Raw genomic sequence first — 25,842 nt, forward strand, 5'->3', positions numbered from 1 at the left:
AGAAGCCTGGAGTGGTATGTTTCCCTTTATGCAGGTTGATTAGGCTCTGGTTAAACCCCAGGAGCTAAGGCCTTTTTGTATCTTGGTTTCTCTTGAGGGCTGGCTTGTTAAGAACAGTGTGCTTATTTCAGAATGGTTACTTATTCCTTGTCCTTGCTGGAAGCATAAGACTTTTGTCTTCCCCTTAGATTTTTCACTTCTAGAATTTGGTAGGGATCATAAAGGGAAAATTTAGGAAAGTGTAGGAAACCATTTAAGGCTGGATTTCCTAGGAGTTTTTAGTTTGTCCACACTGTACCTTCAGTGGTTCATCAATTACAGTTCATATTTTTCTACTGTATACTGGTTCCCAGGGAGATTCTGCTTCTTGGCTTCTACTCCATTAAAGTATGATTCTGTCTCTCAGTGTGTCCATGTCTCAATTTTGGGAGCAACAGATTGTCCTGTGGATTCACTTCTTTGATCACTCTAAGAGGACAGTTGTTTATTTTGGCTTGGTCAGCTTTGTTTCACTGGGAGAATTGGAGTGACAATCTCCAGTTTACTTACATGCCCAATTGGAAACTGGAAGTTATGAGTTAAACTTTTAAATTACAAGTTTAGAGTGTTATGGCTTTTATTTTTCTTCCCATGTAAACTTGTATTTAATCATTAAAAATGGGTTAGCATTACTCTATTAAAATAAACTTGCAAAATAAATTTAGATCTGAACCTATCAGTTTGCATTTTTTCCTTTGAACTGCAAATTTAAAGAAAAATTAAATACATAAATCACACGCTTTAGAAGTTGATTATTATAATGATCCTGAACATCTCATTTTCTTTTTCTTTTTTGAAATTTTCAAAATTTTGAGACAGGGTCTCATTAAGTTGCTTTGAGCCTTGATAAGATGCTGAGACTGATTATGAACTTGTGATACTCCTGCCTCAGCCTCCCAAGCTGCTGGGATTACAAGTGTGTGCCATCACACTCTGCCTGAACATCTCATTTTCTTTCAAAAACTAAATTCATAAAAAATGATTGCTTTATTTTTATAAATTTTTAAATTCTTTGATGCATGACATTGAAGTACCTCATTTTAAGTGTTATTTAGCCTTTTTTTGTCACAAGCAGGAAAGGGTTGTTAACTGATATATAAGTGTAGGGGACTATCACCCAGGAAAATGCCACATAGATGACATTCATGGTTATTTTTGTAGTGAAGAAAAACTTAATTTGTTTATTCTCATACTTACTAGGTGTCAATTTGAACATATTTGCAGTTTTAAACACTTGACTACAGGACATGTGTAGTGTAAACATTGACAAATACATAAGCAACAGTTTGAAATTCAGGATGGCTAAAATATTAGGAATATTAATAAACATAGAAGTACAAATTGCTTTGTAAATTCAAGCCTACTGATGTTATTGTCATTTTTATGTTTTCTAGTATTATGCACATAATAGGCTACATTGTTAATAGTGTTACAGTGGTTGATTTCCACATCAAAATATTTGCTTTGATATGAAATGTGAGAAAAAAAAACAATTGCCTCCAACTTTATGTCATTTATGGGGAGTGAAATAAACAAATAGAAAATTTATTTGTGAAATTAAATAATCCTGACTAAGGAAGAAAAACACACCACAGTGTTCAAAGCCACAGGCTTTTGGGGAACCAGGATATGGGACTCCTATATGTGTATTTATTTGTATACCAGCTTGTTTTCAATGGGAATTAAAGCTGCTTGTTTTGATACTTACTAGTTTAGATGGGCCTCAAGTAAAGTTTGCTCTGGTTTTTGGATTCCCTGGGCGGAAATAAGGGAAGGAAGGAAATCCATAGCATGGAGAAAACTTTTGCATCTTGACATTATCTATGAAACCCTTTTTTCTTCTTAAGACAGCTCTTTTTCAGCTTTACCTCAGTGATACAGAATATCTTTTTTTGTTGTTGTTGTGTGTGTGGGGGGGGATGTGAAATACAGCTGTGAGGTTGCTGTCACTCTAATGCTAATACTTCTCCAGTGAAATAATCCTAATTTTCAATCTATTTATATAGAAAATTAAGATTTATCATTGTGTTACCCAGCTTTTTGTGACCAAAAAACCTGACAAGAACAACTTGAAGGAAGAAAGTTTTGCTTTGGTTCAAGGTTTCAGAAGTTTCAATTCGTGGTTGGCTGCTCCTTTGCTCTGAGCCTCAACTGAAACTGAACATCATGGTTGGAAAGGCAAGGCTCCGGGAAGCTCTTAAGCTCATGGAAGCTGGGAAACAGGGAGAGGGAGAGAGGAAGGGGCCAGGGATGAGGGAGAAGGTATACAGTATCCCCAGGCATGCCTTCAGCAATCTACTTCCTACAGGCATGCCCCACCTGCTTAGAGAGCCACCACTTCTCAGTAGTTCATTCAGCCATCCCAGGATCAGTTCACTGATGAAGTAAGACCCCTCATGATCCAACCATTTCCCAAAGGCCCTACCTCTGAACATGGCTGTATTGAGGACCAAAGCTTCAACATGCGAGATTCTGGGTGACAATCCAGATCAAAATCAAATAACAATATTTGGGGATTTCTCCTTTGCAATCTATTTTTTAATAATGAGATGAATAAAGGTTTTTTTGAGGGGGGGTTAAAGTTCTTCTGAGTACAAATTCTTGGTTTGCTAAGGCAGAATATAGACTCTAGGTAAATAAATTCTACAAAAATATTTACCCAAAGTGAATGGATGTTATAAAATACTGTGCCAAGTATTATGCCAACCTCAAATTAGGCTTTTATTAAGTAATTTTTAAAAACAAAGTATTGGGATATTTTTCCTGTTGAACACCTTAGATATTAGATATCTTTCATTTGCAATAATATCAAATGTCTCTAACAATAATGTTAGGAAGAAACTAAATTAACTTTTACATTAAATTAAATTCATGATACTTTAATGATAATTAACTTCTACATTTTCAATGTTATTTTTTATCACATCTTTAGTTTATTCCTTTGTTCAACTATTGTATTTAATGATTACCCTGTAGAATAGCTATTTCAATCAAAAGCAAAATTTGCTCTTCTTCGGTTTACTGATCATTTCAGTCAAGTCATCTTGCTTGTCTACATAAGTTATATTTTTTATATAAAATTTGTTGTACACTGTTTGAATTTTCTAGGGGAAATATCCATTTGTCCTGTTTTTGTTTCATGTTACTTTCCTTGGAGTTTTCTAATCTGAAGTTTATTTTTTGGGAATCTCCCAAATATATTCTATAAAACATTATTAATATCTCATAATATAAGTGATTATAATAATATTTTTCTGTTCAGATTAAATTCAGTGGGAAACACAAAAATACCAGTGGTCAAAACCAAACAAAAGGGACATTTGTATAGTAAATTTCTAAGAATTGATTATAAGTTATTCACAAAAGAGGTTTAAAAAGAACAAAGTCAATTTATGATTTGATAACAGCTATATGACAATGTATATACCTGGTTACTATGGGTTTTGTTATAAAGATTTGAAGTACTTTTAACTGAACTTTGCTTACTGGGTAATGAGTTTGGAAAAAATCATTTATAAATGAATACACAAACACACAACAAACACAGCAGAATATTGGTTTAATGATTATATAATTTACCATGCAATGATCAGACACAGAAAGCATTCTTACATCTGCTGGATAAAATTTAGTTTCTTAAGCTAAACAATTTATGTTACACATTAAGAGTAAGAGATATAAGTGTTATATAACGAGAAATGTAATGTGGAATTAGAGGTGAACCATTTCAGAGACAATTTACCTAAACGAAAAAAAATGTACTGAAAATGTACCATGTGTCAAGAGCTATTCAAGCCATGGGGGACAGAGAAATGTACATAGCATGTGTTTTCTAAGTACTCTCAAAATTAATATCTAATAGGAATCTGAGAGGGTAGAGTATAAAGGAATATAAACAATCAATCAGGTAAAATGAAATGTATTGTTGAAAATGGAAGCAGTATATGGAAGGGAGTCAGAAAGAGTGAGATATGCAGGATGATTAGGAAGTTCTTCCAACAGAGACAATAGAATAGAATCAATATGAAAATCTAAGGGAACAATTTTCTTGCTAGAAGCAGCACATGCAAAGGAAAAACTGATAAATTTATGATGGCAAAAGGTACAACCTATTGAAATTGTCTGAACACATTGTTTTAGAATAGTTTCCTTTTTTAGGTAAATTCAAAGTAGTTTGAAGGCATTGCTTCTTAACAATAGACAACAACAAAATTTAAAACAATCAGAATCTCAGATTTCACAATTTGGTTGAGGAGAGTCAGGACAGGAAAGCATATTGAAAAAAATCAAACAATCATGCTTAGCTGTAGTAAAACAAAGACCAACATAATTTTATTTTTGCTTGCAGAAATTACATGATGCTGATTACTGGTATATAATCTGTGTCCTGCAGTAATCATCAAAGGGATATTCTGATAGAACTAGCAGTGCTGTTGGCACAGTAATGGTGGGAAACTTTTTGCTGATTGAAAGCCTGGAAAGACCACTGTCTATGTTCCGGGAATAGTGCCAAGTGTGACTTATCTTTTTTATTTCTCCAAACACATTTTAAAGGTGGATCCAGAATGAGGGTGCTGAACTTGGAAGAGTTAAGTAACTCTCTTAAGGTCACAACTGGAAAGAATTTCAAGAGAAGGTACTCAGAATCAGTTGAATCTCTTCCCCAGTTCCTGGTATTTTTAAGAAAAAGTCTCATTCACTATGATTAATCATACGGTGGCACCACAGAATTTGAGATTTAAAATCAAAAGTGTATTTGGAAATCCCAAGTTTTAGAGTTGATTATGTTATGCATTTGATGTATGAAAAAGATACTTCTGTACCCCGAGTTTGCAAAATAAGCACACCAGAGCCATTTTTCTTCCAGACTTTTTCTGATAAACAAATGGGTAAATGTGTAAAAAATAATATGAAAAATATTGAACAACTCTAAAAGTTTGTTTAAATTCAGTGAACAAACTTTAATAAGGTAATTCTTATTAAGTGCTCTTCACTATTTTATATGCTGTGGATAAATAAAATAGAAATGGTTTAGAGACCAACCTTCAAACATCAGAAAGATAAGCAAAAACATATTCCCCCACTGGGAGGAGTGGGAGAATGATTAAACTCCTGCAAGAAGAATACTATAAAAAAGAAAAAAAGAAACTGGCTATGTCAGACAACCAATCAGATTTAATGAATATAATAGATATTTGAAGTTTCATCCATTAAGTCACCCTTCTATCAAGCATTTCATCTTTTTTCCACCCCCAGATCCCTGAGTTTTGGATAGGGCTTTTCTTATCCTTTAGCTTCAGACTATCAAACTATAAAACTACCATCTACTTATGGATAGGTTGAGTAGGTTTTCTATTACCTGTAGTTGAAAATTCTAATAGGATAGAGGAGAATGAGCTGGGAATTTTGAATATACTAGGAAGACCTCATTTATATGGTGTGGCTATGTGAATTAAGATTAAAATCTAAGCTTGGAGTTGATGCAATGCTCCAAGTTTCACAAGTATTTAAGATTTTGAAGAACAACATCTAGACCAATGCAGTCAAACTTTGTCACACAGAAGGGGAGAAATTGACTATATTGGGAGTCTAGTATAGATACAAGAAATTTACAGGTGTATTTTATTAGCTTAAGGAGAAAATTGCTTATCTGGTTTTAGGTCATTAACTTCAAAAAATACACATATTAATATAATCATTAAATCCCCAAAGTTTAAGGAGTTTTGATATCTTCTTTTAGGGTCTAGTAGAAATAATTAAAAAAATGACATGATGTGAATTTCACTTTGGGAAGAACATTGCATAATCAGAAAGAAAGGTAGACTTTAGGCATGAGAGATTAAAACAGGCAACACCAGCTAGAAACATTTTCATTTAGTTAATTCATTTTTGTTGACAGAAAAAGGCTATTGCAGAGTTGAGGGATGAATAGTCTTAACTGGTATAACTGTTATGGGAATGAATAAAAGTACAAAGATCTGGAGATACAATGGAGTAACAATTGGCCAAACTTGAGAAATGAAATGATGGAGAGTATGATGGAGATGGAGTCATCATCATGGGTCCACTGACATTTGATAAAAGTGGAGAATTTATACACAAAGATATCAAATACAGAATAAGGAATATATTATTAGGTAAGAGGGATGGACATCTGTGAGGCCACTAATTAATTTGGTTTGGGGACATGCATTGGAGAACCTGAAGTGTTTTAACAATGAAGACCAACATTGTTGATATATGATTTCAAAAACTATTTATTGATTATGAGCCCATTCTTCTCTAGACAAATCTCCTGCTGTCATTGACCTTATGTTATAGTAGCAGGATTTAAAACATCAATAGTTAAAGGAATATGTACAGTATCTGAGGCAGCTAAAATTATACAGGGGATTTGAGGTTGTTATTTTACAATTCTTGTTAGAGAAATCCTCTCAGAGCAAATATCGGAAGAGTGAGGAAGTCATGAGGGTATCTGAGGAAAGAGGATTTTAGGTAGGTGAAAGAGAGAAACAAGGATTCTGAGACAGAGGGGACATACCTGAGGAACAAAACCTATGTGGCTGCAAGGGGTGTAGGGAAGAGGTCCAAGGGAGACAAATCAGAGTTGAATGCCTTGAAAATTCTAGACTGGAAGTCGAGAAATGAACTTTAGGGACCACGTAGGAGGCCGCACTATTCTCTAGAAACAACCTGTCCCTTTTTCTGTGATGACAGATGTTTCCATTGAAGTGACAAGACAACCGGAATAAAGATTATTTTGTACTTTGGTGGTGGACATGTGTGGAACTTCACTTTAAAAAAAAAAAAACATTTACCTTGAAGCTCAAGTTGAGTGGAAGTGTCTAGACTGAAGCGCTTAGCATATTGATGGCCTGCCATTTGTTCTCCTCTTCTTTTTCCTCCATCCTGTTGTCTTGTATGCAGATGTGATGACAATCATTTTAAACAAATAGAACTGGGGACTCACCTTGACAGATCAAAAAGAGAGCGATCTCTGAGTGCAGATGCTTGAACATTTGTGAGCACAGCTGCCTTATGAGTGTGTTTGTGTGAGAGAAATGTATTCTTAAAAGCCTCAATTATTTTGTGTTTCTATTAGTCACAGTTTAACTTAATGTTAATTAACATGGGAAAAGTGGTAGGGTCTAAGGTTATATGAGTTTGTGTAATTGCCCACAAAGACCTGATACAATGAGATCAGATCTGGCACAGAAACCCTAAGGGTACCCAGAGCCTGAATGTGCTTTCCTTCCTCTCCTCCTCTTCCTTTTTACAGGTAAAACCTGACAGATTATCCAAGACCCAGCTCAAAGGTTACTGTTTTTGTGAAGCTACTAGTAATAAAGAAATTCATTTTCCCTCAACAGTCAGAACTAATTATTTGCTTTGCCATAGCCTTCCTCTATTCTACTTCTTGTTTAATTGCATCTTATGCTGCGTTTATTTATGGGCATGTACCACTTATTGAATATAAGGAGAACTCCTGAAAAAGCTTCTTACCCTTATCATTTTAAAAAGCAAATCAAGCTTGGTTTCAGACCAGTCAATCCTGGGTAGCTGCCTCAGACTCCTTAGAGGGAGTCCTTTGCCACCTTCCTCTCTCTTTATTGTCCATGAGACATTCTTCCACTTTCCTACAAATGTTCATTCATAGGTTTATTTCCTCCAGAAGCCAGCGTAGAGAAAATACTCTCTTCTACACTCAGGACACACATCTGAAAGGAATGTAGCATCGTGCGATTGATTTAGGAGTCTGTAAAATCATTGAAGACAGGATCTGGTTTTTTTTTTTTTTTTTTACCTCTAGCAGAGTGACTTACTCTGGATAAATTTTTGCTGAATTGAATTAGAAACAGAGGTAATCTAGATTGATAGAAGCATAGGGTGTGTGCGCGTGTATATACGTATTAATATATGAGGTACCAAAAAATAGGAAGAGAAGACATAAAATATGCAGTTCCTAAAAATAACTGAGCAGAGAACTGGTGAAACAGCTGACTCAGTAACTGAATTGACTTGTCAAGGAATCAATCAAATGCAAGGAGAAGGCAGCTGGTTGTTACTGTGTCTTCTGTTTTTGCCCTTTTTCTGTCTATCTGTCTTTAATTAAGTAAAGCTGTATACATAAAGCACATGGTCATGTCTGACAGATAGTGCCCAATAACATATCTACAAATATAGAGAGAGATGGACCGAGCTTTTTAAGAATAACCCTTGGAGAAAATATTTGCATCATTCTCTGTGGTTAAAGGAGTCAGTGGTTCTATAACATATGTTAATTTCTATATATTCACATGTATATTCTTTGATCAAACTCTTATTGCTTTGCATCTTTTAAACAAGAGTATTTTCTTAAGGTCAGAAGCAATCTTTTTATTCCTTTAACTAAAGAATAAATGACTTTTTAGTGCAGGGTTCATATGACTTTGAATGAACACAAAGCTGTTACACAGCAGATTCTAACTTATAGTCTCCTTGACGTCTCAGCACATTTTGGAAGAGTATTGATATAATTTAACTCCATGGATTCCAGGATACACATGATCTTCTCAGAAATTATTATAAAAACTGAATAATTCTTCTTGCAGACATTTTGAATACTATAGTCAACTGCAAACCAGCTATTGCTTTTAAGTTTTTAAATAATTGTTTTGGTTTATGTTTTTAAAATATTTTAAATAGTATGGTTCAGTAGCTAATTTTGTTTGAAATACAGTTAGCCTCAATTTTATTAGAGACATTAAAATATTCTGTAATATTTTAAATTAACTTGATAAAGCATTTTCATTGGAAGTTCACATTAGGTTTTTTTAAGTTTTAGTATTTTAAATAAATACCATTGGGGTACTAATTAATCAATTAATGATTTTGTAACTAAATGCATGCTTCCAAATGTGTGGTTATTGTTCAGTCTGTTGGTGTTTCTAGCATTGCTATCCATGAGAAATCTATCTAACAAATGTTACTGGTTACCCCACTACCACCAGAAAATTAGTGATTTTTAAATTGCATTGATGTTTTCATCTAACATGTTCCTAACTATGTAATATTATATGAAGAGTTCATTCTTGTATTTTGTCTGTAAAGATTTTTTAACAGGAGTTGCTGAGTTAGTATCTTTAAATATTTTATTAGGTCTTTCTTCTTCTAGTCCAGAAGATCCATAATTCAGGTTATTAATTTGTGATTACCTGTCCCTTTGTCAAAGAATCAATTATCCTCTATAATTGATTGCATTTCCCCCCAAATTTGAAGATATTTATCATAAAGTTGTGACTCTGGGCTAAATTTAAAGGCATCAAATTATAAAATTTAATTTTCTTAACTAGCACCATTAATTCTGAGATTTTCTTCTGATAGGTCTTCTTTGATCTTTCTTAGGAGGGGAGATCGTATAAAGAGATAGAGAAGACCATCAGATTAATTCTCAGTCTCACAAAAACAACATTCCAGCAGGTTAATCTGATATCTACAGTATAGGAGACAAATGGAAGATAATATCTTTAGGGAAGAAGAGTGCATTCCACATCTATCAAATTATATTTGTAAGTTTAGTATTTGAGGCAAATTTAGTTATACTGAACTTCTATTTATAAAGTGCTAGCTTTAAATGATATTAGCATTTTAATTTTTTAGGAGAGGCTTTCAATATTTTTCCACATCTGTGTCATTGGAGCATTGGGGAATATTACTATGTGTATAAGTAGGCTAACCTGAGGTAAGCAGAGAATATGACCGGGCATGCATACATGCATACATAATATAAACCTGTTCATTTTCTGACTCAGCAGACTAATATATTCCAGTAAAGAAATTACTTCACTAATGCAATAAAGAATTCATTGGATGCCCAATAAATATTTGTCCAAAAGGAGAAGCTGGGTGAGAGTTTGGCTGTTTAACTAGACAAGTCTTTGACCTTATTGTCTCATTACATCCCTTTCCTTTCATTGTGCAACCTGAGTAATTTCAAAACATTGTATGCCTTTCTCTCAAATACATCATAAATTGCTCTGTAAACGTTTATTTCCTATCTAAAATATAACTTTAAATATTATTTTAATGCTATGTTGAATTTTATATCTTTATATCACAAAACAGGTATTTTTTTTAAATCTAAGAAAAAACATTTTTAGAATGTCTTGAGAAACCATTGAGATAATTTGATTTAGTAAGATAGAATTACTCTTTACAGCTAAAGGAATAATGTATATGTGTATTAAACAAAAGGCCAAAGTAGTAATTCATAAAGGAATATTAATTATATGAGTTATTTAAGTCATTAATTATTTCCTTAATTCATCCAAAAAATATTTATAGAGTCCATACTAAGTGTCAGTGTCAGAAACATGGCATAGGACTAATTTGTGATGGCAACAGAGTGGGGATATTGAAGGGGGAGTGTTGGAGCCTAACATGGAGAATTAATGTTTTGAACAACAGATTTATGTTTTAGACATAAATGCATTATCCACTATGTAGCACAATGCATAAGTCATGGCATAAGTTCCCAAAGGACTTACAACTGGTATGTTATTTTTGTAAAATTGGGATATCAATATGGCCAAAGCCTTCCATTCTCATCTTCTTATTTTTCCTAAGAAATAATTGTTTATTTATTTGAATGTGAATGTTCTAGGTTGACTTGGTGTTCATCCTTAAGATATTTTTAAGAGTTTTTAAATATTTTTCATTTCTGTCATTTCTAGGCAAGAGATTACATTAGTGATACTTTGCTGGTAAGCAAAAATAAAATTTTATTCTAAAAAACTTTAAATAGATGCAATAAAGTAGCAAGGTTGGTATAATACGTAATTGTGTATGCATCCACTGACTGCAAAATTACTGGTTCCTAATCAATAGTATTTCCTCTAAGCTCTCACCAATTCTTCTTGCTAAGACTTTGGAAACAAATCATAACATCGTATCATTTATCTGTTTTAGTGTGCATTTCTAAAACAACCAGCACAACAAAAACCATCACAACAAAACCTCATAATACCATTATCACACAAAGAAAATGTAGTCTTGCTTTTTAAGATATCATCAAATATTCAGTCAGGGTCCACTGAATATTTGTCTTGTCTTTGAAGAGTTTGACTCAGATTTCAAATAAAGGACAGTGAAATTGATAAGTTTCTTAAATCTTTTCAATAAATCTTCCTCTATTGTTTTTTTGAGGGAACACAACTAGCTGATAGTCTCTCTCTCTCTCTCTCTCTCTTTCTTTCACACACACACACACACACACACACACACACTCACACATGCACACTACAGGTTAAGTGTGGTAGGGACACATTCAATTTAAAATTAGATATACAAGGCTTTTACATAACCCTATTGAACTTGCAACATTTCTCTTTATGCTGATAATCCTGATTCTTAATAAAAAATTTTCTTTATTTCATAGTATATTAAAAGTAGTTTAAGTATACATGACTGACACTACAATAAACAACATAATTACCAAATGCAGCTTGTCAATTTGGTTTACTTTTTGATTTATTTTGTAGTTGAAAAATCATACATTAAGCTCAATAGGTTATTGTATAGTATATGATATGTTTAAAAGTCAAAATATAAAATATACATATGAATTGGAATCTTTCATTTTAATAAATGAGACTCATGGAAATTTCCTAGAAGGACTGGATTATTATTATAATTATTAATTTTTACTATCATTAGTAATTATTATTACTTATAAGTTACAAGTATCCTGGCAATGGAACTGGAGCCTAGGCTGGTCTTGAGATTGCCATATCTCTTTGTTGTATCCTTTTCTTGAATCTTGGCTTCTCTTTCATGTTTGTCCTCTTCTTTCTTTACCAGTAGCTTCTGTTCTCTTACAATTTTGTTTTATATAAAGAACATCTTGGCCCCTCCTGCATGTTTTTACACCATGGACCTTTGCCCTTACCTTCCAGTCTCAATGACTTCCTTCTCCGGATACTACTGCTCTTCATCTTCTGGTCATTGACTTACTCTATACTGGAAGATCTTGGATCACATATTCACTATCCTTTTCATCTGTCAATAAGAAGCATCACCTGGAATTGCTCCCTAGATTCCAGTGACTGCTCTGTAAAGAGCTCTGCCTATGGCAGCCCTTCTAAAGGAAGACCTGGCGAGTTTACATACTTTTCAAAAATGTTTTGAATAGCAAACATGTCTTACATTTTTAGTTGGCTTGGTAGCTATTTCTTCTTAGCCTCTGTTGTTATATAAAATAGATAGGGATAAATGCAGTATGTACAATTTTCTTGTGTGGATATTTGCTAAAAAATAATGATAATACTTTTTCCATGTGTGGGTGAATTTTAAGGGAAAATATTCTGAGTTTGCATAAAGAAAAATTTCCTCCCATTGTTACATTCCCTTCTATTTTCTCCCTAGGATGTCAGATGAGATAACTAAAACTCCCATGACAAACGTGTGGTCAGATCTATAACTTACACTGAGGTTTGTTCTTGCTCAATAGAAGCTAATATTAAATTCAATATTCTCAAATATTTACTCACAGTAATATGCTCCATTTAGTCTGCACTGAGATTTTTGCTCCTACTTAATAATAGTTTTATACCCTTTAGCAAATATAACAGCAGGAAGACTACAATGTTCAAAACAACAGACTTGTTAAATGCATAATGTATTTTTTCTTTGCTGTTTGACTTTACCAGTTTAATATTGTTTCTAGGATTCTAGGCAGATTCACACATTTTCCTACTTCACAAAAGTATACATTTTAGTTGTTCCTCTTCATTTTAAGACACATAAGATACATATATCATGATCAAGATTTCATTCTGCTTTATTTATTTACTTCTTTAAGACTCAATTGACCTCGTCTATTTTCTCCTGTATTCAGAATTGCCATACACATTTCCAGAGGAAGTATTTAGAATTATTTTGTTTGTGATTTTATTTTGATCAGTATTACACTGGAGAGAAAAAAAATAGTTCACTATAAAGTTTACAAGCCATTTTCTTATATAATGTGTAAAATGAATCACTACCTTTTCAGAATTAACAATAAATTTACTCTGGGGTGACCTACCTAAGTGGTCAACATAATACAAATATGCAATTGCAAACTCATTCTTAAAATGAAAAGGAAGTGTGAAGAGGTCCAAGATGATAAGCGGACACTCGCTCTTGCTGTGATGGGAAAACAGAATCCTGTGCTGAATTGCTTTCCTTGTTCCCAGTACCTCTCCCTTTTCAGTAAGAGGGCTCTCACATCAATTTGGTGACATTCTGTGTGCTTGCAGGTAAAGCGTTTATCCAAGTCCCTTGGTTTATTTTTGGCTCTGTCACTCACTTTGGCCAGTGGAATGTGAGCAAATATGATTTGTTTACATTGCATCAGAAGAGTTAACAGGCACTGCTAGTTTCCTTCAGATCTTTTGCTCTTTTCCTTCTGCCTTGAATAAAAGACAATCCAAAGTTGTTCTCTCTTCCAGCCTGCATGATGAAAAAGACTTATGTAGATAAGAGATGGCAAATAATTAATATTAGAAATACTTGGTATTATAATCCACTGAGGTTTGTGACTTGTTACAGCAGCAAAGTTAAACAATAAATTCCTAATTTTGCAATTTGTAGAAATTTTTGAACAATTCCTTCTTTGCTATCTTTGTCTTCAAAATTATAATTGTAGTTTTAATTTCTATTTATTTTATATTTTATACAAGGCAGTCTTTAATAAGTGTTTTTATAATAAAATTAATAATTTAATGAAGAGATGGAATATTATTAATTGGACAAACTATTCAACCTAGACAATACACTCTCCAGGTTAAAATTAGCTCAGAATTTTGAGTTAGGCAGAACTTTTTTAATATTAGGCTAGTGAACCATTTCTTCTAAACATATGATAGTTGTGGTTTCTTAAAGTTGATAATAGGTTATTTATCCTTTATTTCATAACCATTAGACAAAATTCTCTATATTGCCTTTTAAAAGAGTGATTAATTTGGGGATATAAAATGTTAAATGTCCATGTTAGTTCTACAGCTGAGAAAGTCTACACTTAAAAGAATGAGTGAGAAAAAATGTTTTGAAGTTATTGAATTTTTCATGAAGTAACATTTGACAGACATAATAATTACACAGATTGCCACTGTTCAAGAAATTCCCATGAAATAAAACATAGACTTTACTAGATTAATGTTTTAAGCCAACCATAAAATGTAATTGAGAAACGCAGGAACCAAAGTTCAAACCATTTGGAAACCTAAATGTACTATTTCTTGTATTTGTGTAACCAAGTTAGCAACTTTCATTCTTGGTGATCTTTAGTTCCACGTAATTTGGAGTGAAGAATCAAAACACACTGACAATCTCATATTACAATTTTTTTCTATAGATTAAGGAAGAAATCTCTTGGACCTATAATCAGCACTGTGAAATTTTCTACCCTATGACATAAGACCAATGCTTCTGATCCAAGTTTTTAAAAATAAAAGGGACAAAAAAGAGGCATAAGAAGATCCCAACCCAAGCTTTCAAAATATTCAGAATCCCAGAATATAGGGTCAAATTGAACTTTACCTCTCAAATAGATACCATCTTATTTTCAACCATTAAATTTTCTACAATAAAAATGTATTTTTAACTAGATTAATTCATGTAAAATTGTCTTTGGTATATTTCTAAATGTATATATTCATTTTATTGCTTTTGATCATTGATCTCTATTGATTAAAAATATAACCCTGTTTCTATGCATACCAAAGCTTTGCGTTTCTACAAAGCCAGCTGGAACATTCTTTCTTCACACTACCCCTACTTGGAGAGAGGACAACCACCGTGTACTGAGGTTCATTCATCCTGTCTCCTAAAATGCACACTGTACACCACTTTAACCATACTGGGATAATCTCGTGGTGTAGTGTCAGCAGAACACCCTGACTTGGCTCTTTCTTTGAATGTATGATTCTCAGTAAATTAAATTTCACTGGGCCAGGAACATTGCATACACCTGTAATCCCAGTGGTTTGGGAGGCTGAGGCAGGAAGACCACAAGTTCAAAGCTAACCTCAGCAATTTAGCAAATACAGAAAAGGGCTGTGGATATGGCTCAGTGGTTAAGAGCCCCTAAATTCAATTCCTGGTACAAAAAAAGAAAATTTCCACTGGAATCTAATTTTTTTTATTTTTATTTTTATATATTGTTTTAGTTGTAGGTGGACACAATACTTTTTTTTTTATTTATTTATGTAGTGATGAGGATCGAACCCAGTGCCTCACACATACTAAGCAAGTGCTCTACCACTGAGCCCCAGCCCCAGGCCTGAAATATATTTTAATCATATTTATATCTGCAAATAATAATGATGCTTTAAAAGGGTTCCATACAAATAGCTCACAGTAATGCCTTTTAAGACAAACTGGAGCTACTTTTGTGTTACAATTGCAAAGCTGAGCAGTTGTAACAGAAGCCATATGGCTTCTAAGGCCTAATACATTTACTATGTTACTTGGTACAGAAAAAAGATTACTAATCCCATTTTACTTTATTTGTTCTGATATTTGAAGACAGGGGACGAGATTGAAATAATGAAGAGAAAATAAAGGAATAAAGCTGAATATTTCTTTGTGTTACCTTATAGGAAATTGTTGTCATCTTGAGGGAAAACCATTAGACACCAAACAGTAATTTTCACTTTATAAATCACAAAAGGTACCCATGTCTGCAATGGGTCTCAGGATTAGATTCAATTTTAAGATCCCGACACTGCTGAAGATGATGGTGGTCACTGAATGAGGAAACCTGCAGCTTTTGTTAAGGAACCAGCTTTGACTCCCAGTGGGTAATCTATTTCTGTTTCCAGTTGCTGCAGCTAAAGTAAATTTTTTTATCCGTGCTTCCAACAGCTGCATAATGGATGTTTGCCCTAAATATTGCTGGTTAATTTAGTCTTCTTTTGTGGGAGAGGATCCCAATGAGCCACTGTAAAAAAGTGATATTAAATTGGATCCTTACTGGGGCACAGAAAACATAACACCTAGGTCTATAAAATCTTTGTAGTTGGCTGAGTGGTATAAATGGTTGGTATAAATGCACTACAGATAAATAAGCTTAAATTTTGAGACTGTTAATGTGATTGGGAACAAATTAGAATCTTTAGCAAAAATACCAATAAATGAGTGTTTCCAATATTCATTTCATGAGATTGAAATGGGCTATGACATCAAATTACATTTTCAAATATACTTCTGAAGTTACTTGAACTAATGAAAAATTATTTTTTTTCAAAATAAATGTCATTATTGTAATAAGATATCATTTAAAATAAAATAAAATTGTTTTCATTGCTCACAACATGCACATGATTAAACTAAAATGGTTTCAATAAGTATGAACAATGACACTTTTAAATTCTAGAAAAAAATCAAGGGTATATACTTATATTATTTGGGTTTAGGGAAATGCTTTCTAAATTGACTCAATAATCACATGCAATAAAATTAAAGACTGATAAATTTAACTAGGTAGACTTAAAAATTTTTACATAACACAGTACCACCCTCAAGCAGTCAAAAGACAAATAAAATATTGGAAGAAAATACTTTAAAATTATAAATGGACAATTATCCCCAAAGAGGACTTCAAAATGCCCTTTAAGTAGGTGAAAAGAGATAAATCTTTAATAAAAGAACACTTACCATTCACTCTTTTAGCATCTTAAAGAGTATATCATCAATTATAATCACCATACTGTGAAAAATATTCCTGAGGTTACCTGTGATTTTGTATTCTTTGACTATATCTCCTCTTCCCAGCTGACCCAGCTTCTAATAACCACATTTCTACCCTCTATTCCTGTGAGATCAGCTGCTTTAGATTCCCCATGTTCCATTTGCATTGTCACAAAAGACAAGATTTCATCTGTTTTATTTAATAAATACTATTCCACTGGGTATATATACCACAGTCTTTTCCCATTCATCTATTGATGAACACTTAGCTTGTTTCCATTTCTTGGCTATTGTGAATAATGCTACACTAAACATGTAATCACATGTATATCTTTATCATATTGGTTTTTATTCCCTTTGGATATATATACCCCAGAGTGGGATCACTGGATCTTAAGGTAGTTCTAATTTTAGCTTTGTTGAGAAACCTCCATACTATTTTCCATAATAGCTGCACTAGTTTATATTCCCACCAATAGTATATAAGGGCTCCATTTCTGCTCTTTATTTACTTCTTCCTCCCTCCCTTTCCCTCCCTCCCTCCCTCCCTTCCTCCCTTCCTTCCTGCCTTTCTTCCTTCCTTCCTTCCTTCCTTTCATCTATCCACAACATCCATTTTAGTAGGAGCAAAGTGATATCTCATTGTGGTTTAAATTTTTATTTCCCTGATTATTAGAGATATGTGTGGTAATGGTTTTGGTCAATCTAAGTTTTTAAAAAATGACAAAAATTAAATATAAGTGATTAAAAAAGAAAACTACAAAGATACCTATGATAATGGCAGTGCTTCAGAAATTTTAAAATGTGCTCTGGAGGCAAGGTTGTAGGAAATAGTACCTCTTTTACATTGTAGGTGGGAATGAAAAGTGGTTAAACCATATAAAAATCTGGCCATATCTAAAAAAAAAATGCACATTTATCTTTCAATCCAGGATTCTCACTTCCAGAAATTTATCTTGAAGACACAGGTCAATGGCACAAAAAATTCACATTCACAAATTTATTAATTGATGCATTATTTGTAATCATAAAATAAATATTGGAAATTACTGAAATATATAAACTAATAAACTATGGTGAATTAATACATTGGGGCATTATGCATTTTCAAAAATGAATAAGGAATATATCTATGAAATAGTGTGATTATTTTTCAAGAGTTTTTTTTTGTTTGTTTATGTGTTTTTTTGTACCAGGGATTGAACTCAGAGGCACTCCACCACTGAGCCATATCTCCAGCCCTATTTTGTATTTTATCTGGAGACAGGGTGTCACTGAGTTGCTTTGTGCCTTGCTGTTGCTGAGGCTGGCTTTGAACTTGGGATCCTCCTGCCTCACCCTCCAGAGATGCTGGGATTACAGGCATGTACCACTGTGACTGGCTCAAGAGATATTTTTATGTGAGAAAAAAATTGAAAAAAAAAATAGAGTGTGTGAGTTTTGAGGAAGTTAAAAAAGGTAAATAAAATAGATGTGTCTATTGATCTGAATAAAAAGAAACAGGAAGGCTAAGCCAGTAACAAGCATACATACTATGGACTAGGTGGAAGAGGGAACTAGATATAGCTCATTCTTCTGAGTGCACTTCTCTCAGCCCTTTATATTCTTAGTTTCTGCATATGTGGATTCAACCATGTGTAAATTGAAAACTATTTTTTAAAAAATTAAGTCTGATGGGGTGCGGTGGCTCATGCCTCTAAGCCTAGTAGTGTGGGAGCTGATGCAGGAGGATCCCAAGTTCAAAGCCAGCCTCAGCAGCTTAGTGAGGCCCTAAGCAACTTGAGGAGACCTTGTCTCAAAATACAAAATAAAAAGAGCAGGTAGTGTAGTCCAGTGTTTAAGTGCCCCTGGATACAATCCCTGGTACCCAAAACAGACAAACAACAACAAAAAGCAAAACCAACCAACCAACCAAACAAAACTAAGTCTGTAATGAACATGTGAAAGCTTTTTTTTTTTTTTTTGTCATTCTCTAAAGAGTACAGTATAAGAATTATTTGCATGGCATTCACTTTGCATTATGTTTGTAAGTAATCTATAAATGACTTAAGACATACTAGAGAGAATAAACAGGCTATACGTAAATAGTATGATTTTTATATAAGGGACTTAAGTATCTGCAGACTTTGGTGTCTATGAGGACTCCTGAAACCAAGCTCCACTGGATACTGAGTAATGACTCTTGACTTTCAGGCGGAAGTTAATATGCATATGTTTAAAAAATGAATAGAAAATATAAGAAATAAACCAAAAGCTAAAATAAAACAAATGAACATATGAACAAATGAACACACTTGTATTCAAGCAAAGAACATAAGTCCACTGATAAGGAAAATAGAAAAAAAAAGAATAATTCCTTTAACTTTTCATGACTTCAGATTTGAATATATGCTTTCTTCGTCCTTATGGGGTATGGGAGAAATGGGCCAACAATTTTGTGGGCATGTGATTTCTTATTTTAGTGGTATCAGTGAAGCAATTCTGAAGTTCTGAAATTCTTTGTGTATTTTTGGAAGAAAGAAGATTCAAATACAGAATGGGGAAAGGCAGGGAAAGACCCTGCAAGATAAATTAGAATTAAAATTATTATTAGGAATTCCTGCTTCCTGATACATAAATGCATATGTTTGTGTTTATGTGTAGGAAGGGATGTGTATGGGTGTGTGTGCATATGCACCAGTACACATTTGTAGACCCCTTCAATGAATAGCTATACAGGCTCTGACATTCAGTAGTCATGAGCATTTTAATGCCAGGTCTTATTTTTAAAAACCATTTCCCAGTGAACGTCCCAGGGCTTCTCCAAGAAATGACTGATTACAGGGCTGGGGCAGCAAGAGTCTAAAGTAAACCTGGAAAATCTTTTATAATGTGAGAAAAAAAATAGAGTTAAAAAAATATAATTGGAGTTTTTCAAGAGGACACAGTTGACATTATGAAAGACTTCCCACTGGTAAAATCAGAGATATTTAACCTTTGATAATTATAGTAATAAATAATAAATTATTAAAAACAGAATTTATGGGTTATATATTAGTATTAAAGAGATTGCAAATATATGCATCTCCTGCTTTCTAAGTGAAAGGGGCCCACTGTGAATAAAAATGGCAAATGATGGGGAGAATGCTTCTTTGTTCATCATTAGTTTTCCTTTATTTTATTTTTATTTGGTTGCTGAGGATTGAACGCAGCACCTTGCCCATGCCAGGCGAGCCCGTTACTGCTTGAGCCACATCCCCAGCCCCATGATGTACAGTTTTAAAAGGTTCATAGAGTTATTTTTGACCTTGTTATTCTTTTTGGTTTGTATTCTTAGAGCAGTACAAATGTTGGATATTCTTTTTTTACTTATTTTTAGTTTTCTCTCTGAGGAGAACAATAATTTTAATAACTCTTCTTTCCTCATATTTTTTTTGCCAGATGATAAGGATAGGATCTTGGAAAATTAAGTCATATCAAACATAGCCAAAAGCAAAATTGTTTCTGAGAACACATTGGTTGTAATTGGTTGTAATCTCTTCAGACATTTTAAACTACCTAATTTCTAGACAATGAAAACTAATCATTTACATGCCACCGATTTATATACTGTTAGAGTATATTTTAGAAATCCTACAGTGTTTTTATATTTTAAAAGTTATGCATATTCATTATAGAAGCTTTAAAAATTTCAGAAAACCTTTTAGATATTTTTAAGGCTCATAACCCCCAATTAGTACATAGCAGCTAATGAGATTCTGCTATTTTCCTTTCAATCATTTGTAGTGTGAGCCTGTGTGTTTCTTTGTATACAATAATGAATATGTAAAATATATGTGCACTGAATATGTTGTCTGAGTATATACATGTATGTGTATGTATTCATAAATTAATCCTGCATTCTTTGCACATATTTTATTTTTAAAATTGCTGTAATCTAAAAAAAATCATTGGTCAGTATAATTTTATTGTTACAATAAACATTTGTATAAAATATTTTTATTAGAATTGAGGCTATTTTTAATTTGAGATTATGATATCTACTGCAGGTATTTATTTTTAAGTATAGATTTTTGTTTTGAATTCAGGTTCACATTTTTTTTCTTGATTTAGTGCAATTAAAGCAGTGCATGGAGATGGACTCTTATGTTGAATAAAAAAATTCTTTCCCTGAATCAAAGATAGCAAAATGGCAATGGAATTTGTGTTTTAGCACAGGACATGTGCTTTCAACCAGTGGTTGACATGTGACATCAGGGGCTTTCCTACCTCTTCCTATTTTCCATAATTCGGATGTCTTAAGCCTGCTAGGAAAATCTCTTGAGACTGACAAGGAGTTAGAATGTTAAGAAGTCCAATGACATTTAAGGCAACATAAAATATTGCAATGCCAGAAGTTGTCTACTGCATGTCTGAAACATGATGCTTCTTTTTCTTCTTTTACTCTTGATAGTTGATTTTCCAATTCTCTTCTGTCAGTGACTAGTGCTACTTGTCTTTTGCTCTGTTCCTTGTCACCCTTCATAGTGTTGGCTCTGTCACTTACTAGTTTGATACCCCAAACTTCTATTTCTTCTTATTACTCATCTTGATTGGTGGTTCAGATGTTTTCCTTCTATGAATCTGTTCCTAGAACAGAATACATCATCTTTTCCAGGCATGGTGGCACACGCCTGTAATCCCAGAGGCTCTGGAGGCTGAGGCAGGAGGATCTCGAGTTCAAAGCCAGCCTCAAAAAAACAAGGTGCTAAGCAACTCAGTGAAACCCTTGTCTCTAAATAAAATACAAAATAGGGCACGGATGTGGCTCAGTGGTCGAGGGCCCTTGAGTTCAATTCCTGGTACCCCCTCCCCCCCAAAAAAACTACATCACCTCCCCTTCCATGTAGCTGTCAACATTTCTGTTATAGCAGTGTTGCTGAAAACAATGATGTGCAAGTTTGTGCTGAAATTTAGGTTCCTTTGAAAAGTAATAACAGAGAAATTAAGCTTAGTTTAGAAAATGCTAAATTATTTTAATTAATGATTATGTTATGTTTTCCTATTATTTTTGATGTTGTATTACCATTTACTTAATGATGTTAGAGGGCAAGTTGAATTTTTAAGATGAATACTTCTTTAGGTAAAAAATATTAAAAATTTAACCTATCTAATTCCTTTTTATTGAATCCTCTTTGTTTAATTAAGTTTAAAGTCTAGAAAGTGCAGTAATATAGAACCCATAGTGAAATACGTTTACTTGTTTACATGTGCAAATCCAACAGAATTTGAGCCTTTCAACAGAATGATTATGTCCTTATTATTTTTTAACCTTGCCTCATAAAGTGTCCTACAAGTGTTTATTATATTTTATTTTCTGTTAGATGTCTATATGAGCTTATTATATTATTTAGGTATAAATAATGGGTAATGTAATTATCAATAGTTTAGAGAAGTAACTTAATACTTTATAAAGTAGTGATTTACAGCAGAATAAAAGCATGAATTTAAATTGGAACATTTTATTTGAAATATCTGTCTCATTTTTTATTAATGTTGTAACTTTGCTTTTAGTATCATCAACTTATATTGTTTGTTTTCTAATTTTTAAATATCTCCATTGGAAATATTCATTTCTTCAATTCTCTTGCTTTTCAATAAATTTAATTTTCAGCTCACACTTAAACAACATTGTTAACATTAATTTTTTTCTTACTCACTTGTAAACATATCAAGTTCAATTCCGTAGCTCCAAAGAATTTTATTCAACTAAATCTCAAATTACTGACTTCAATAAATCATCAAATTACTGTTCAAATGGTTTAAAACATACCTCCCAAGAACAAACAATCACACATATGGGATGTTTAACTATAAGTGCTGTTTCAAAGTTAATTTTAAGTCACACAGTGTGTATTCTTAGAGTTCCTCATTTTGAGGGACAAAAAAAATTAATCTCTATTTTCATATTACTTCCATATATATCCATGCAAAAAAAAAAAAAAAACAAGTCATGGAAGTATTTCACATCTTAAAATAATTAAATCTAATAATGATGATGATGATGCCAAAAAGTCATTTGTAATTTGACTGAAGTCTTACATTATAGGCACAATGTTGACTGCTTGCTTCATTTATTGACAGATAAATTCATACACTCAGTACCATGGTAGAGTGCCTACTATGTGCCAGTTACCAGCATAGGAACCAGTAGTATAATCATGGAAAAAATGGATAAAGTGCTTGCTTTTGTAGAGTGAGAAGAGGGAGATAATAAAATTAAAAATGAATATATAGAACTACAGGCAATAGAGCTTTGAAAAATTAAAATGAAAGGGAATGAGCATACAGAAGGATGGCACTGGTGGGGTAAGGATGGTTTACTATTGTGCAGAGGGCCATTGGAAGACTCACTCACCATGTGGCATACCTGTGGGGACTTGTAGGATGGGAGAGAGTGGGTCATTAGTTATCGGGAGAAGAGTGTTCTAGGAAAGAGAACAACAAATTCAACCCTGAGCAGTACCCTGTGTTATTCCCAATGTAGGGGAGAGAGAGAGAGAGAGAGAGTAAAACACTCAGCAGGAATTCTGTTTTTCTGTTCTTATTATTCCAAGGTTAATGTAGCCCTATTTTAAATATTGAATATACAAATTCAGTGTCTGTATTCATCAAATTTTATCCTCCTATGAAGCTGCCTCCAACACAAAATACAACACTCCCTCCTCTATGCTCCTGGAGCAGACGTGCTAATAGTTTTCAAGCCAGTGATTACTAGTCATAACTGGTCTATGAGGAAGTTTATATTAAGGGAAAACATGAGAAAAGCAATTAAAATAATTGAGAATTCCAGATTTATACCTGATTTCAAAGGTATGATTGAAATAGGAAACTCAGATGTTTCTGAATCATTTGGCATCATAAGACATCAGTCTAAAGTTTATCAGGTTTTTAATATTCAGTTTGTCGATCCTTAGAAAAATAAAAATCAAATGTTTATTTCCTATTTGAAAGCATATTAGGGACTGAAAGTGACATTTCTACTTGAAATTTCATGAATTCTTGCAAGGATTATATTGTTTTTAGGAAAATATAAAGTTGATCACCAGTAAACTAAATTTTAAAAAGGCAAATATTTCAATGCTATTAGGTCTTTTTTTCCTTATTTTTATTTTTTATTGATTTTTTTAAAATAAATGACAATGGAATGCATTACAATTCTTATTACATGTATACAGCACAATTTTTCACTTCTCTGGTTGTATATAAAGTATGTTGACACCAATTTGTGTCTTTATACATGTACTTTGGATAATTGATGTCTATCACATTTCACCATCCTTGCTAATCCCCTGACCCTTTCCCCTTTCCCTCCCACCCCTCCGCCCCATCTAGAATTCATGTATTCCTGGCATGCTCCCCCTCCCTACCCCACTATGAATCAGCCTCTTTATATCAGAGAAAACATATGGCATTTGTTTTAGGGGGATTGGCTAACTTCACTTAGCATTATCTTCTTCAATGCCATCCATTTTCCTGCAAATTTTATTATCTTTTATTGCTGAAAATAATTCCATTGTGTATATATGCCACATTTTTTTTAATCCATTCATACACTGAAGGGCATCTAGGTTGGCTCCACAGTTTAGCTATTGTGAATTGTGCTGCTATAAACATTTATGTGGCTGTGTCCCTGTAGTATGCTGTTTTAAGTCTTTGGGATATATACCAAGGAAAGGTATAGCTGAGTCAAATGGTGGTTTCATTACCAGATTTCCAAGGAATCTCTTAGGTCTTTTCATTTTGAAGAGTTAAAATAATGACTTTCAATATTGCAGTGTTATATTGAGAAAGCATTTGTTATTTTTTTAAATTTATTTTTAGTTTTGCTTTATTTCTTTTCAGATTGGGTAGTCTGTATCTGTGGATGGGATTTATTTAGTACCTTATAACCATGAACTGGCAAGTTATATGCAAAAACAAACCACTACTATAGGTGGAGGTTGTTTAATGATCCTAAACATTGCTGACAGGTCACCATACTGTCCAAGAGGATAGTTACCTTATTTCGCACTCCTTATAGAGAAACTCTTCCTGTTAAACAAGAGTTTTTATGTTTCCTCCTCACACATGGAAAATCATGGATTTCTTTCAAATCATTGTTTTTGAACACAGATGATTCATGAGAAAAAAATCACATTTAAAATTGTCTTACATATTGTACATGTCAAGATCATTGTACTTTCATGTGTAACTAATTAAAACAAATTTAAAAAATTAAAAAAATAAAATAAAATTGTCTGAATTGGACAGCTATTTACAAAACCTCAGGAAGGACTTCTGTTTGTTGTTATGTTGAAGTAACATGGATCAAATTTATTCTGTGGTCTTTAAATAACTAAAAATCTATATGAAATCCATAAAACAACAACTTTCAAATACTGAAAGCGATCTTAGATTAAGAAGAAGGTAAGAAAGTGGGCTGCAGAGTTTCCAGGCTGAAGTGCAGAGACAAGGAGTCCAAACAGATCTCAGTGGTCCCCCTGTGTTGAGAAGACAAGACTATTTGCGGAGGCTGAGGTGGCTGGAATCAACAGGGTCATGCACGAGATGGGAGTGAACTGCACATGGGCCTCAGAGGTTTGCAAATGGCTCACTTAGTCCTAGGCTCAGAACTAATCAGACCATTTCTTTGAGGAAAATACTCAAGGCTAAGAAAAGGGCTACTGGAAAAGAATGAGTGAAACAATTCTCAGAAGCTCACAGGAGACTAGGAATAATTTGCATTTCTCATAGGCAGAGTGGGGAAAGATTATAATACTTGGGGGAATCATGCCTCAGTAGTTTCTGAAACAGTGAGGTTGCTTTAAGAAAATATCATGAAATATCATGGAGAGCTGGGGATATGGCTCAGTTGGTAAAGTGCAAACTTTGCATGCATAAGGCCCTGGGTTCAAACCCCAGCAACACACACACACTATAACACACTATATATATAATGTATTTATATATTATTTATATATTTATGTTTAATATTATATATGTATATATATTGTTTTGAACACAATACATACTATATATATATATATATATATATATATAGAGAGAGAGAGAGAGAGAGAGAGAGAGAGAGAT

At 33.2% G+C, this 25,842-nt stretch overlaps 1 protein-coding gene and 1 long non-coding RNA gene across 3 annotated transcripts in view; one reads left to right on the forward strand and one right to left on the reverse strand.

Moving 5' to 3' along the window:
• Positions 1–25,842, forward strand: part of Ccser1 (coiled-coil serine rich protein 1) — a 988,234-nt gene that overhangs the window by 831,848 nt on the left and 130,544 nt on the right. The window lies entirely within an intron of this gene.
• The window catches only part of LOC125619781, a 29,303-nt gene continuing 6,484 nt past the window's right edge, over positions 3,024–25,842 (reverse strand). The window contains exons 3-4 of the long non-coding RNA XR_007351371.1: positions 24,138–24,141; positions 3,024–4,117 (exon numbers count right to left, since the gene is read on the reverse strand). This is a non-coding gene — a long non-coding RNA (uncharacterized LOC125619781). The remainder of the gene's footprint in view (positions 4,118–24,137; positions 24,142–25,842) is intronic.

Source organism: Marmota marmota, unplaced genomic scaffold, assembly GCF_001458135.2.
Source record: "Marmota marmota marmota unplaced genomic scaffold, marMar, whole genome shotgun sequence".
Lineage (NCBI taxonomy): Eukaryota > Metazoa > Chordata > Mammalia > Rodentia > Sciuridae > Marmota > Marmota marmota.